Consider the following 15,838-nt stretch of genomic DNA (forward strand, 5'->3'; position numbering starts at 1 on the left):
ACTAATCAAATTAATAATAAGCTCCCACTCAAATAGACATCCCTCTAGTTACTTGAGTGTGGCATGCTCCAAATTCACTAACTCAAGTCTGAACATCACGTGAGTTGAGTATAGTTTCAGTGGTAAACACCTCTATGCTAATGATATCAACTATACGATTCATGCTCGACCTTTCGGTCTCTTGTGTTCCGAGGCCATGTCTGCACATGCTAGGCTCGTCAAGTTTAACCCGAGTGTTCCGCGTGTGCAACTGTTTTGCACCCGTTGTATGTGAACGTCGAGTCTATCACACCCGATCATCACGTGGTGTCTCAAAACGACGAACTGTCGCAACGGTGCATAGTCGGGGAGAACACAATTTTATCTTGAAATTTTAGTGAGGGATCACCTTATAATGCTACCGTCGTTCTAAGCAAGATAAGGTGCATAAAAGGATTAACATCACATACAAATCATAAGTGACATGACATGGCCATGATCTTGTGCTTCTTTATCTCCATCACCAAAGCACCGGCATGATCTTCATCGTCAACGGCGCCACACCATGATCTCCATCATCGTGCCACCATCGAGGTTGTCGTGCTATCTATGCTATTACTACTAAAGCTACAACCTAGCAATATAGTAAACGCATTTGCAAGCACAAACGTTATTTTAAAGACAACCCTATGGCTCCTGCCGGTTGCCGCAGTATCGACATGCAAGTAGATATTTAACTATTACAACATGATCATCTCATACATCCAATATATCACATCATGTTTTTGGCCATATCACATCACATGCATACCCTGCAAAAACAAGTTAGACGTCCTCTAATTTTTTGTTGCATGTTTTAAGTGGCTGCTATGGATATCTAGTACGATCGCATCTTACTTATCCAAAGGCACAACGGTGATATGGAAATTTCTATTTAACCTTCTCCAAGGACCGCCTCGGTCAAACCCGATTCAACTAAAGTTGAAGAAACAAACACCCGTGAGTCATCTTTATGCAACAACTTGCATGTTAGTCGATGAAGCCGGTCTCTCGTAAGTGTACGAGTAAGGTGTTGGGGAACGTTGCATGGGAAACAAATATTTTCCTACGCACACGAAGACCTATCATGGCGATGACCATCCACGAGAGGAGATTTGGATCTACGTAAACTTGTAGATCGCACAGTAGGAAGCGTTAAGAAATGCGGTTGATGTAGTGGAACGTCTTCACGTCCGTCGATCAGCCCCACGAACCGTCCCGCGATCCGTCCCACGATCCGTTCCGATCTAGTGCCGAACGGACGACACCTCCGCGTTCAGCACACGTACAGCTCGACAATGATCTCGGCCTTCTTGATCCAACAAGCAAGCCGGAGAAGTAGATGAGTTGTCCGATGGCGTGACGGTGCTCCGGTGGTGGTGACGATCTACTCCTGCATGGCTCCGCCTGAGCTCCATAGAAATATGATCTAGAGGAAGAACTATGGTGTCTATATCTGAGTTGCACGTGGAAAAAGTTGTCTCAAATCAGCCCTATATCACCACTATATATAGGAGGGAGGGGGGGAGGCTTGCCTTGAGGGCCAAGCCCTCAAGGGTGCGCCGGCTAGGAGGAGAGGAGGAATCCTACTCCAATAAGATTGGAAAGTGGAGTCCTTCTCTTCCTTCCCACTGATACGTCCATTTTGCATCATGCTTTTATGTTGATATTTATCGCTTTATGGGCTGTTATTACACTTCACGGTACAATAGTTATGCCTTTTCTCTCTTATTTTATAAGGTTTACATGAAGAGGGAGAATGCCGGCAGTTGGAATTCTGGTATGAAAAAGGAGCAAGTTTGAGATACCTATTCCGCGCAACTCCAAAAGCCGTGAAACTCAACGAGGAATTATTTTGGATTTTATAAAAAATACTGGACGGAAGAAGTACCAGAGGGGAGCCACCAGGAGGCCACAAGCCTGCCAGGCGCGACCCACCCCTGGCCGCGCCTAGGTGGCTTGTGGGCCCCCTGTTGCCCCTCTGGCTCCCATATTTTCTATGAGGAGGGTTTCGTTCCAGAAAAAAATCAGGAGGACGCTTTCGGGAAGAATCGCCGTCACCACGAGGCGGAATAAGAGCAGAACCAATCTAGAGCTCCGACAGGGCCGTCCTGCCGGGGAAACTTCCCTCCCGGAGGGGGAAATTGTCGCCATCGTCATCACCAACACTCCTCTCATAGGAGGGGACTCATATCCATCAACATCTTCATCAGCACCATCTCATCTCCAAACCCTAGTTCATCTCTTGTAACCAATCTCCGTCTCGCGACTCCGATTGGTACTTGTAAGTTTGCTAGTAGTGTTAATTACTCTTTGTAGTTAATGCTAGTTGGATTACTCAGTGGAAGATTATATGTTCAGATCCTCGATGCTATTCATTACCTCTCTGGTCATGAACATAATTATGCTTTGTGAGTAGTCACTTTTGTTCCTGAGGACATGGGATAAGTCTTGCTATAAGTAGTCATGTGAATTTGGTATTCGTTCGATATTTTGATGCGTTGTATGTTGTTTTTCCTCGAGTGGTGTTATGTGAACGTCGACTACATGACACTTCACCATTATTTGGGCCTAGAGGAAGGCATTGTAAAGTAATAAGTAGATGATGGGTTGCTAGAATGACAGAAGCTTAAACCCTTGTTTATGCGTTGCTTCGTAAGGGGCTGATTTGGATCCACTAGTTTAATGCTATGGTTAGATTTTGTCTTAATTATTATTTTGTAGTTGCGGATGCTTGCGAGAGGGGTTAATCATAAGTGGGAGGTTTGTCCAAGTAAGGGCAGCACCCAAGCACCGGTCCACCCACATATCAAACTATCAAAGTAGCGAACGCGGATCATATGAACATGATGAAAACTAGCTTAACATAAATTCTCATGTGTCCTCGGGAGCGCTTTACCTCCTATAAGAGTTTGTCTAGGATTGTACCTTGCTACAAAAGGGATTGGGCCATCTTGCTGCACCTTTGTTACTATTGTTACTTGCTACTTTCTACGAATCATCTTACCACACAACTATTTGTTACCAATAATTTTAGTGCTTGCAGAGAATACCTTGCTGAAAACCACTTGTCAGTTCCTTCTGCTCCTTGTTGGGTTCGACACTCTTACTTATCGAAAGGACTATGATAGATCCCCTACACTTGTGGGTCATCAAGACTCTTTTCTGGCGCCGTTGCCGGGGAGTGAAGCGCCTTTGGTAAGTGGAATTTGATAAGGAAACATTTATATAGCATGCTGAAATTTATTGTCACTCGTCACTATGGAAACTAATCCTTTGAGGAGCTTGTTCGGGGTATCTTCACCTTGAACGGAAGCACAAGGAGTTGTTCCTCAACCTGCTGCACCTACTGAAAATATTTGTTATGAAATTCCTTCGGGTATGCTAGAGAAACTGTTGGCTAATTCTTTTACAGGAGATGGAACATCGCATCCCGACTTGCATCTAATCTATGTCGATGAAGTTTGTGGTTTATTTAAGCTTGCAGGTTTGCCCGAGGATGAGGTCAAGAAGAAGGTCTTTCCCTTATCTTTGGGGGATAAAGCATTGACATGGTATAGGCTATGTGATGATACTGGATCATGGAACTACAACCGATTGAAATTGGAATTTCATCAAAAGTTTTATCCTATGCATTTGGTACATCGTGATCGGAATTATATCTATAACTTTTGGCCTCATGATAGAGAGAGTATCGCTCAAGCTTGGGGGAGGCTTAAGTCAATGTTATATTCATGCCCCAACCATGAGCTCTCGAGAGAAATTATTATTCAGAACTTCTATGCTCGGCTTTCTCATGATAATCGCACCATGCTTGACACTTCTTGTACCGGTTCTTTTGTGAAGAGAGATATTGACTTCAAATGGAATTTATTGGAAAGAATTAAATGCAACTCTGAAGATTGGGAGTTTGATGAAGATAAGGAGTCAGGTATGAATCTTAAGTTCGATTGCGTTAAATCCTTTGTTGAAACAAATACTTTTTGTGATTTTAGCGCTAAACATGGACTTGACTCTGAGATAGTAGCTTCATTGTGTGAATCATTTGCTGCTCATATTAATCTCCCTAAAGAGAAGTGGTTTAAATATCATCCTCCCTTAGAAGTCAATGTTGTTAAACCCAATCCAGTTGAAGAGAAAGTCATTGCTTATAATGATCCTATTGTTCCTAGTGTTTACATTGAGAAACCACCTTTCCCTGTTAGAATAAAGGATCATTCTAAAGCTTCAACTGTGATACATAGGGGCTACATTAGAACACCTACACCCCCTGCGAAAATTAGAGTTGAACCTAGAATTGCTATTATCAAAGATCTCCTGTCCGACAATGTTGATGGCAATGGTATTCGCTTCTGTGAAGATGCTGCTAGAATTGCTAAACCTCATGCTAGAGACAAACATAGGCCTGTTGTTGGCACGCCTGTTGTTTCTGTTAAGATAGGAGATCATTGTTATCATGGTTTACGTGACGTGGGTGCTAGTGTTAGTGCAATACCTCAATCTTTATGACGAAATTAAAGACGAGATTGCACCTGTCGATATGGAACCTATTGATGTCACTATTCAGCTTGCCAATAGAGATACTATCTGCCCTTTGGGAATTGTTAGAGATGTTGAAGTCTTGTGTGGTAAAACTAAGTATCCTGTTGATTTTCTCGTTCTTGCGACCACACAAGATAGCTTTTGTCCCATCATATTTGGTAGACCTTTCCTCAATACTGTCAATGCTCATATTGACTGTGAGAAGCAAACTGTCACTGTTGGCTTTGAAGGTGTGTCACATGAGTTCAATTTCTCCAAGTTCGGTAGACAACCTCATGAAAAAGAGTTGTGTAGTAAGGATGAAATTATTGCCCTAGCTTCTATTGCTGTGCCTCCTACTGATCCTTTAGAGCAATACTTGCTTGAGCATGAAAATGATATGCATATGGATGAAAGGAATGAGATAGATAGAGTTATCTTTGAACAACATCCTATCCTTAAGAATAATTTGCTTGTTGAACTGCTTGGAGATCCACCCCCACCAAAGGGTGACCCTGTGTTCGAGCTTAAACAGCTACCTGATACTCTTAAGTATGCTTATCTTGATGAAAAAGAGATATATCCTGTTATTATTAGTGCTAGCCTCTCAGAGTATGAAGAAAATAAGTTATTGAAAACTCTGACGAACCACTGTGCTGCTATTAGATATACTCTTGATGATCTTAAGGGCATTAGTCCCACTCTATGCCAGCACAAAATTAAAACCGATCCTGATTCCAAACCAGTTGCCGATCATCAACGGAGATTAAATCCTAAGATGAAAGAGGTAGTAAGAAAAGAAATACTAAAGCTCCTAGAAGCACGTATTATCTATCCTGTTGCTCATAGTGATTGGGTAAGTCCGGTGCATTGCGTCCCTAAGAAGGGAGTTATTACCATTGTCCCTAATGATAAGGATGAATTGATCCCACAGAGGATTATTACTGGCTATAGGATGGTGATTGATTTTAGGAAATTGAACAAGGCCACCAGGAAAGATCATTACTGTCGGGACCTCGATCCTAAGCCATAGGAATCCAGCCTGTAACACATCGCATCCCTTTGCGGTCTCACGCACGGTTAACTCCACGGCTGCAGCCTTACCTTAGCCGGGACCGTTTGCGTCTTTTAACTCGCGTATGCAATAGTGTCGCTAGCATTCCAATGTCAAAGAACCCGGATCGACATGTCTAGTCATAAACCAAAGTGGCAGTACCGCACAAGGACAGGCATACATGACCCAACAAAGCAGGTGTCGGTCACCAGCGAGTGTAGACGAGTCGTATCAAGCTACAAGGACTCCATTACATCGCGTGACATTTCCCCAAAGAGGACAGACACATCAGCTAAGAAGGACACATGCCGGTCAACCAATGTGTCCGGAGCAGTAGCGAACTACCAAGGCTCGTTGGATCACAAAGGGGCATTTCCTTGTAAGGAATGCTACTAAAGCTCACGACTAGGTAATCGAACCCCATACATATCAAGTACGACACACGTACGCATGGCATACCGATATGTATAGATACATCGATGGCATCACAACATAACCATAAACATACAACCTTTATTTAAGAGGCTCGGAAGAGCCACACACATAATATTACACATTAAGGGTCTCACGACCCATAATAGCAGTCATTCAGTTACAAGCCAGCGGAAGAGTTTAAACTGTCTGAGTACAGACAGGGCAACTAGAAGGCACATGGCCTGACTATACTACAGATCCAACGTAGGGCCAGATCGTAGCTGGGACACCAGCTACTCGTCGTCGTCGATGTCTACGAAGAACCCTCCATTAGGGTCATTAGCAACCTCTGCAACATTTATTAAGAAAACTTGAGTACGAAGGTACTCAGCAAGACTTTAGGATAACTAACTACTCATGCAAGGTATCAAAATGTATTATGGGGTTTCATGCGGAAAGCCAGCATTTGACTCGTGGCTAGACAACTTGTATTTTTAAATAATTTTGACAACTTGATTTCTCGCACACGAGTCCACTAACACCACAACAATACACTATCGTGGAATCATTCCGTCTCCGTACGGAAATGCCGTCCACGACACTCATGCTTATCTTGACAATTTTATGAGTAGCCATTGAAGTTATCTATGAACAACATATGTCTCCAAGTAGTCCATATCCGCGGACGCGGCTATTCGAATAGATCATAACCCTGCAGGGGTGTACTTCGTCACACACGCCCTCGCCACTTATCGCCATGTGCACGTCATGCACCTCGGCAACCTTCAAGCGGAAGCCCAGCGAGGGAGTCGGCCACGATCGTTAACCACACTAGTACCTAGTCCAGGTTTATCGCCTATCTGAGAGTAACCCGTAGGGAAGTCCGGCCGAGGTTTCCACCACGGCCTCAAACGATGTGCGCAGGGTTCCCAAGCCCACCATCCGGGTGCCACTTGGTACACCGTGCCACTGCCTACCACATCACGGCCCACCTCTCAAGTCAGCACCATGCACGGCCTCGAGCATTACTATAAACACCAGAAACTACTTGCAACTCCTGGACCGAGTACTAAGTGATTAATAGGCCGAGCGGGGTCATATTTCAGGGCCCAACATGTGGTAGTATCTAGTCTTGGATTACATACACGGAACTCAGTTCCTAAGGACGGTTCCAATGAAACAAACCGCCATGTACTCCTACACAGCCTTTCACCGATACCTTTACCAAATCAAGTTCAACACACAACCTTTGCTTACCGAACAAATTCTCACAATTCTGTTCATCTCCCAGATGACAGACCATACACAACTCTAAGCATAGCATGCATAGCAGGATAAGACACATCATGGCTCAAGCAACTACCAGGTATGCTAGGTTGCAAGGTTCGGCTATTTACTGTGACAAGGTTAGGTCATGCAAAGGAAGTGGGTTCAACTAACGTGGCAAAAGCAGTTGAAGCATTTGATCCTAATGCAATAAATAAGTGCAGGAGCAAGAACATGGGATTTATCGGGATGATCAAAAAATGGTTGCTTGCCTTCTTGCTCAGAGGAGGGACAATATCCGTCAGACGGATATTCGGTGGAATCCGGGGGTGCGGAGCCTACCGAAATGAATGGCAACAATCAATAACAATCATATGCAAACAAGATGATGCATGAGCATGGCATGAGAATGCAAGGTGATAAACTAATATAATCAACATGTATTAGGTTTGAGATTGATTTGAATCACATTCAATTATCAATTCAAACGAGGTATTCTCGGATACCGATTTAATTGATTCGACCTGATGCTCAGATCAAATTGATGTTAACATGCATGATATGTCATGTTAAGGTACTGATTTGTTATTAGAACAATGTGTGATCATGTCATTTCATAATGAAATTTGAATATTTTCCAAATTTCATTTATAAAGTATTTATAGGAATTGACCAATTCATTAATCTACATGTTTGGGTTATGTAACTTTTTCAAACATGATTTAAAATAGCATATTCAGATTCCTTGAATTTTTCTGATACTTTTTCATATATAAATTATTTTCATTGGAGTTACAGATTAATTTCTATGAATTTTTGAAGTTTTAAACATTTCTGGAATTATTTTTATACTGGAAAATACTTTTATTGCATCAGCATGACATCAGTAGGTCCATCTGGCCGTTGAAAGTCAAACCTGACCAGTGGGACCCACTGGTCAGTCTCTCTGGTCAATTTTAGATTAAGTTTAAACTTAATTAACTGATTAATCTTACTGGACCCACATGTCAGTGACTTATTAACTTATCTGATTTGTTTTTATTATCTTTAATCTTGCCAGAGGCTGGCCCCACCAGTCAGTGGCTCAGGCCAGCCGAGATCCACCGGCGGCGAGGTCGTCCTCGCCGGCGGGGAGCCTCCGGCGAGCACCAGAACGTCGGGGGGGGGGGGGGCTCGGAAATGGCGCACAGAGGGCCAAACGCACGGCTGAGACCATGGGAGGAACGGCCACTCGATGGCGCGCACGATGGGACAAGCCCAGGGGCTGGGGTGGCCGGGATCAACGCCGGCGACGAGCTTGGCGGCGACCAAGTTCGGCCATCGTCGAAGCCATCGGATACGGGGTCAAAGCGCTCGGGGCTGGGCACCTAACGCATCTACACGACGTCCTGAGGCTGTTGGTAGCCTTAGACGGACCAACACTTCACCGGAGGGTTACCGACGACGAGCTGCAGCGGCGGTCCTCGTCGGGCTCCGATGAAACTAGGGCTAGAGGAGGGGATCGACGGGGAGACCTTAGGGGAAATGACCGCATGCTTACGGGGAGTGAAGTGGTGGCGCTAGCTTGCTCGGGGACGGCCTGGAGAGGGAGAACGTCGGCGGCGATCTTCGGTGACCCGAGGAAGAAGACGACTGCTGCGTGTTGATTCACTGCATCTGGGCGTCGGGCTCGTGGCTAGGAAGCTTCAGGGGGTTGCGGCGGAGCTAACGCGCGACTCAGAAGGAAGGGAGGTCGGCTAGAACGACGGCGAGCTCGAGCTTTGCTCGGGCTCCAATGGCGGCAGAAGGGGGAGGAGAGATCCGAGAGGAGGGTTAGAACTGGCGCTGGGAATGGATAGGGGCGGCCTCGGGGAGCTTATCCCCGGCCTTGCCAGCGCGAGGCGGCGGCCAGGCAGGCGCACAGGTGCATGGCCGCGCCGGAGAACGCGGCGGCCACCTCCTGCTGCCCACTGGCGGGGAGGAAGATGACAGGAGCTGGGATGGGCCGGGCCAGGTGAGCGACAGGTAACTCCTTTCCCTTTTTTTCTGTTTTTGTTTCTGTTTTGCTAATTCACTGATTTTCTATTTATTCCAACTCCCAAAATAAAATGTAAAAGCTACGTTAAGCACCCTAGAATATTTGTTGGAATATTTCCAACTATTTCCAAAGTTTTCAACATTTTTGGAAATTTAAAGTTTCTGATTTCAAATTTAAAGCTTGAAACCAGTAGCTTTTGTATTTATTTAAAATGCTTAAAGTGTCAAGAAAATAGTTTTCTCCAAAGCTCATTTACTTTCATGATTTATCAGAAAGTTTGAACATTTCTTGAGGCCATTTTGGGTTCATTGATTTCAACTAGTTTGAGATTTCCTTTATTTAAAGTAGTGGCTAGGGTTTTGGGTTTTCCTTCACCTCTTTCTTTGATCTTGTTGAAAATTCTTAGATGCAAATGCAAAGAAGACATGAGCACAAGACTAACTTGCTTAAGGTCTCAGGGATGTGACAATTACCCTTTGCCTTTTATTGACCAAATGCTAGAAAGATTGTCTAAACACACACACTTCTGCTTTCTAGATGGTTATTCTGGTTTCTCCCAAATACATGTTGCACAATCTGATAAGGAGAAAACCACTTCTACCTGCCCTTTCGGAACCTTTGCTTACAGACGTATGCCTTTTGGCTTATGTAATGCACCTACTACCTTTCAAAGGTGTATGATGGCTATATTCTCTGACTTTTGTGAAAAGTTTGTTGAGGTTTTCATGAATGACTTCTCCGTTTACGGGTCTTCTTTTGATGATTGCCTCAGCAACCTTGATCGAGTTTTGCAGAGATGTAAAGATACCAACCTTGTCTTGAACTGGGAGAAGTGCCACTTTATGGTTAATGAAGGCATCGTCTTAGGACATCAAATTTTTGAAAGAGGTATTGAAGTCGATAAGGCTAAGGTTGATGCGATCGAGAAAATGCCATGCCCCACAGACATTAAAGGTATAAGAAGTTTCCTTGGTCATGTTGGTTTCTATAGAAGGTTCATTAAAGACTTTTCTAAGATTTCTAGGCCTCTTACCAATATCTTGCAAAAGGATATTCCTTTTGTTTTTGACGATGATTGTGAGGAAGCCTTTGAAATACTTAAGAAGGCCTTGATAACTGCACCTATTATTCAACCACCTAATTGGAACTTACCTTTTGAAATTATGTGTGATGCTAATGATTATGCTGTTGGTGCTGTTCTAGGACAAAGAGTTGATAAGAAGTTGAATGTTATTCACTATGCTAGTAAAACTCTAGACAGTGCCCAAAGAAACTATGCTACTACTGAAAAGGAATTTTTAGCAGTCGTGTTTGCATGTGAAAAGTTCAGATATTACATTGTTGATTCCAAGGTTACTATTCACACTGATCATGCTACTATTAAGTATCTCATGGAAAAGAAAGATGCTAAACCTAGACTTATCAGATGGGTTCTCTTGCTACAAGAATTTGATTTGCATGTTGTTGATAGGAAGGGTGCTGAGAACCCCGTAGCAGAGAACTTGTCTAGATTGGAGAATGTTCTTGATGACCCACAACCTATTGATGCTAGCTTTCCTGATGAGAAATTGAATGTCATCAATGCTTCACGTAGTACATCGTGGTATGCTTATTATGAAAATTATATTGTTGCCAAATATATACCAGCTAGTTTCACATACCAGCAAAAGAAGAAATTCTTCTTTGATTTGAGACATTACTTTTGGGATGATCCTCACCTTTATAAAGGAGTAGATGGTGTCCTTAGACGTTGTGTACCTGAGCATGAACATGGACATATCCTACAGAAGTGTCACTCCGAGGCTTACGGAGGACACCATGCGGGAGATAGAACTGCACACAAGGTATTGGAATTCGGTTTCTATTGGCCCACTCTCTTCAAGGATGCCCGTAAGTTTGTCTTGTCTTGTGATGAATGTCAAAGAATAGGTAATATCAGTAAATGTCAGGAAATGCCTATGAATTATTCACTTGTCATTGAACCATTTGATGTTTGGGGTTTTGATTATATGGGACCTTTTCCAAAGTCCAACGGGTATACTCATATCCTAGTTGTTGTTGATTACGTTACTAAGTGGGTAGAAGCTATCCCACTAGTAGTGCTGATCACAACACCTCTATTAGGATGTGTAAAGAAGTTATTTTCCCTAGATTTGGAGTCCCTAGATATCTAATGATTGATGGTGGTTCACATTTCATTCATGGTGCTTTCTGTAAAACGCTTGCTAAGTACGATATCAATCATAGAATTGCACCTCCCTATCATCCTCAGTCCTGTGGTCAAGTAGAGCTAAGTAATAGAGAGATTAAACTAATTCTGCAAAATACTATTAATAGGTATAGAAAGAATTGGTCTAAGAAGCTTGATGATGCACTCTGGGCTTATAGAATTGCTTATAAGAATCCCATGGGCATGTCTCCGTACAAAATGGTTTACGGTAAAGCATGTCATTTACCTCTTGAGCTAGAGCATAAGGCTTATTGGGCAATCAAAGAGCTCAACTTTGATTTCAAACTTGCTGGTGAGAAGAGGTTATTTGATATTAGCTCACTTGATGAATGGAAAGCGCAGGCATATGAAAATGCCAAGTTGTTCAAAGAAAAAGTTAAGAGGTGGCATGATAAAAGGATACAAAAACGTGAGTTCAATGTAGGTGATTATGTCTTGCTATACAATTCTCGTTTAAGATTTTTTGCAGGCAAGCTTCTCTCTAAATGGGAAGGTCCTTACACTGTTGAGGAAGAATATCATTCCGGTGCCATCAAAATGAACAACACGGAAGGTAATTTTCCGAGAGTGGTAAATGGGCAAAGAATCAAGCATTATATCTCACGTACTCCCATAAATGTTGAAAGCAATATTATTAATACCATAACTTCGGAGGAGTACATAAGGGATATTTATCAGCCTGTTTCAGACTCCAAAAACGAAGAGGTATGTGATTCGGTAAGTAAACCGATTCCAAAACTTTTCCAGTAGCAATTTTTCTCCATTTTGGAATATTTAGAAAAATAGAAAAATTTAAAGTAGTCCAGAAAGCGCACGAGGAGGCGACAAGCCTGCCAGGCGCGGCCTACCCCCTAGCCGTGCTTGGGTGGCTTGTGGGCACCTCGTGTGCCTCCCGGACTCCATTTTCTTGCGGAGTACTCCTTTTGGCCGGGAAAAATTCATTATATATTCTCCTGAAAGGTCTGACCCTCGTATCACGCAAATATCCTCTGTTTTCGTTTCGAGCTACTGTGCAGACAGATCTAGATCGCTATGGCATCCCCAAAAGTTGTGAAGGACAAGTTCTTCGAGAAGGTCATCAATCCCTACCTCGCGGGAGTGCTGCAACACCCTCAATCTATCGAGATGCATGAGGGGGTGCTGCACATCTGTGATGTTGAGGGGCCCAAGAAGACCGGAAGCATGGAGGCGAGGCTCGAAGCAATGGAGCAGCAAGTCTTCAAGTGCTAAGGGGTGGTGGAACACAGACTCAACGCCAACCACATGATGATCACAGAGTTCAACAACAAGCACAAGATCGATGCCAATGACATCGGGAAGCACCTCTCCAGGCTCTATGACAAAATTGATCACCTCCAAGCCCAGATCTATGACCTGCAGAACCAAAACTGTGAGTATGAGTATAGATTTAAATCAATACGGTTGGCTGTAGATTTGAGGATTCCGGGGACTCGATCATCTTTCCATGATGGAGCACCTATGCCTTGGAAGACGGAGGATCAAACCTAGGTTGCAACAACTCCACCACCATCACCTCCGAAGGAAGACAACTAAGCACGTGTATGGGCAATCCCCTTGGCTTGTGCCAAGCTTGGGGGAGTTTCCCCGGTATCGTATGACCATCACATATTTTTCCTTTACCTTTTTCTTAGTTCGGTCCTTTTTGGTTTTATCTTTCTCTAGTAGAATAAAGTTCTTAGTGTTCTAGGCTTGAGTTTTTCTCTATGTTCCCCCTTTGTATTCGAGCTCGTGAGTCATATAATAAAGAGTGTTTTAGTTGAGGGCCTTGCCTCATGCCATGATCCAAAGAAAAGAATAATAAAAGAACAAAAGCATGAAAGATCATGTAATGATCTTATGGAAAGTGATGACTTCACATATAAAAAGAATGTTGATTGAAACTTGTTGTGGGTGGACAAACATAGACCTTGGTCATTGTTGCAATTAAAAGGAAGTGATAAAGAAAGAGAGGTTCACATATAAATATATCATCTTTGACACCGTCTATGATTGTGAACACTCATTAAACTATTACATGCTTAGAAGTAGATGTTGGACAAGGAAGACAACATAATGAATTATGTTTGCTTGGTTCCAAACAATGTTATATGACTAGAGATCCCTTAGCATGTGACGCTTGCTTCCACCTCATATCAGCAAAAACTTCCGCACTAAGTAGAGATACTACTTGTGCATCCATGAACCTTCAACCCAGTTTTGCCATGAGAGTCCACCATACCTACCTATGGATTGAAGAAGATCCCGCAAGTAAGTTGTCATCGGTGCAAGCAATAAAAATTGCTCCCTAAATATGTATGATCTATCAGTGTATGGAAAATAAGCTTTGTACGATCCTGTGATGAGGAAGACAAAAAAGCGACAAACTGCATAATAAAGTTCTTTATCACAGGAGGCAATATAAAGTGACGTTCCTTCACACTAAGAGGTCGCACATCCAAATCTCAAAAGCGCATGACAACCTCTGCTTCCCTCTGCGAAGGGACTATCTTGTACTTTTACTTTTTTTCCTTAAAAGAGTCATGGTGATCGACACCAATTCCTTATTTCGCCTTTGTCTTGGCTAACGTCATATGCTAGGGAAAGACCTATATTCATATGTCAACTTGGAAGTAAGTATTCATGAATTATTATTGTTGACATCACCCTTGAAGTAAGTAGTTGGGAGGCGAAACTATAATCCCCTATCTTTCTCTGTGTCCAACTGAAACTTTGATCTCATGAGTACCACATAAGTTTTAGCAATTGTAGAAGACAAAAGGATGATTGAGTATGTGGATTTGCTTTACAAGCTCTTATTTGACACTTTCCGATGTTATGATAAAATTGCAATTGCTTCAATGACTAAAGGCTATTGGTTGTTAATCCTCATTAAGGTTCTTGACCCATACTTTACTTCATGAAGGAATTATCACTTTAGCATAAGAGATTATATGATGATATTTCTGTTCTAATTATGATCATGATGCCTACATGTTCGTATCTTCTTTTGTCGACACCTCTATCTCTAAACATGTGGGTATATTTGTTGATCTCGGCTTCCGCTTGAGGACAAGCGAGGTCTAAGGTTGGGGGAGTTGATACGTCCATTTTGCATCATGCTTTTATGTTGATACTTATCGCTTTATGGGCTGTTATTACACTTCACGGTACAATACTTATGCCTTTTCTCTCTTATTTTATAAGGTTTACATGAAGAGGGAGAATGCCGGCAGCTAGAATTCTGGTCTGAAAAAGGAGCAAGTTTGAGATACCTATTCTGCGCAACTCCAAAAGCCGTGAAAATCAACGAGGAATTATTTTGGATTTTATAAAACATACTGGGCGGAAGTACCAGAGGGGGCCACCAGGAGGCCACAAGCCTGCCAGGCGCATCCCACCCCCTGGCCGCGCCTAGGTGGCTTGTGGGCCCCCTGTTGCCCCTCTGGCTCCCATCTTTTGCTATAATGAGGGTTCCGTTCTAGAAAAAAACCAGGAGGAGGCTTTCGAGAGAAATCGCCGCCGCCACGAGGCGGAACTTGAGCAGAAACAATCTAGAGCTCCGGTACAGCTGTCCTGCCGGGGAAACTCCCCCCCCCTCCCGGAGGGGGAAATCATCGCCATCGTCATCACCAACACTCCTCTCATCGAAGGGGACTCATCTCCATCAACATATTCATCAGCACCATCTCATCTCCAAACCCTACTTCATCTCTTGTAACTAATCTCCGTCTCGCGACTCCGATTGGTACTTGTAAGGTTGCTAGTTGTGTTAATTATTCTTTGTAGTTGATGCTAGTTGGATTACTCGGTGGAAGATTATATGTTCAGATACTTGATGCTATTCATTACCTCTCTGATCATGAACATAAATATGCTTTGTGAGTACTCACTTTTGTTCCTAAGGACATGGGTTAAGTCTTGCTATAAGTAGTCATGTGAATTTGGTATTCGTTCGATATTTTGATGCGTTGTATGTTGTTTTTCTTCTAGTGGTGTTATGTGAACGTGGACTACATAACACTTCACCATTATTTGGGCCTAGAGGAAGGCATTGGGAAGTAATAAGTAGATGATGGGTTGCTAGAGTGACAGAAGCTTAAACCCTAGTTTATGCGTTGCTTCGTAAGGGGCTGATTTGGATCCACTAGTTTAATGCTATGGTTATACTTTGTCTTAATTCTTCTTTTGTAGTTGTGGATGCTTGCGAGAGGGGTTAATCATAAGTGGGAGGTTTGTCCAAGTAAGGGCAGCACCCAAGCACCGGTCCACCCACATATTAAACTATCAAAGTAGCGAACGCGAATCATATGAACATGAT

The 15,838-nt window shown here is 43.1% G+C and overlaps 1 pseudogene; it reads left to right on the forward strand.

Moving 5' to 3' along the window:
* The first annotated feature begins 1,764 nt into the window (after positions 1–1,764).
* Positions 1,765–2,337, forward strand: LOC123442987 (annotated as a pseudogene).
* Positions 2,338–15,838: the final 13,501 nt, after the last annotated feature.

This window comes from Hordeum vulgare, chromosome 3H, assembly GCF_904849725.1.
Source record: "Hordeum vulgare subsp. vulgare chromosome 3H, MorexV3_pseudomolecules_assembly, whole genome shotgun sequence".
Lineage (NCBI taxonomy): Eukaryota > Viridiplantae > Streptophyta > Magnoliopsida > Poales > Poaceae > Hordeum > Hordeum vulgare.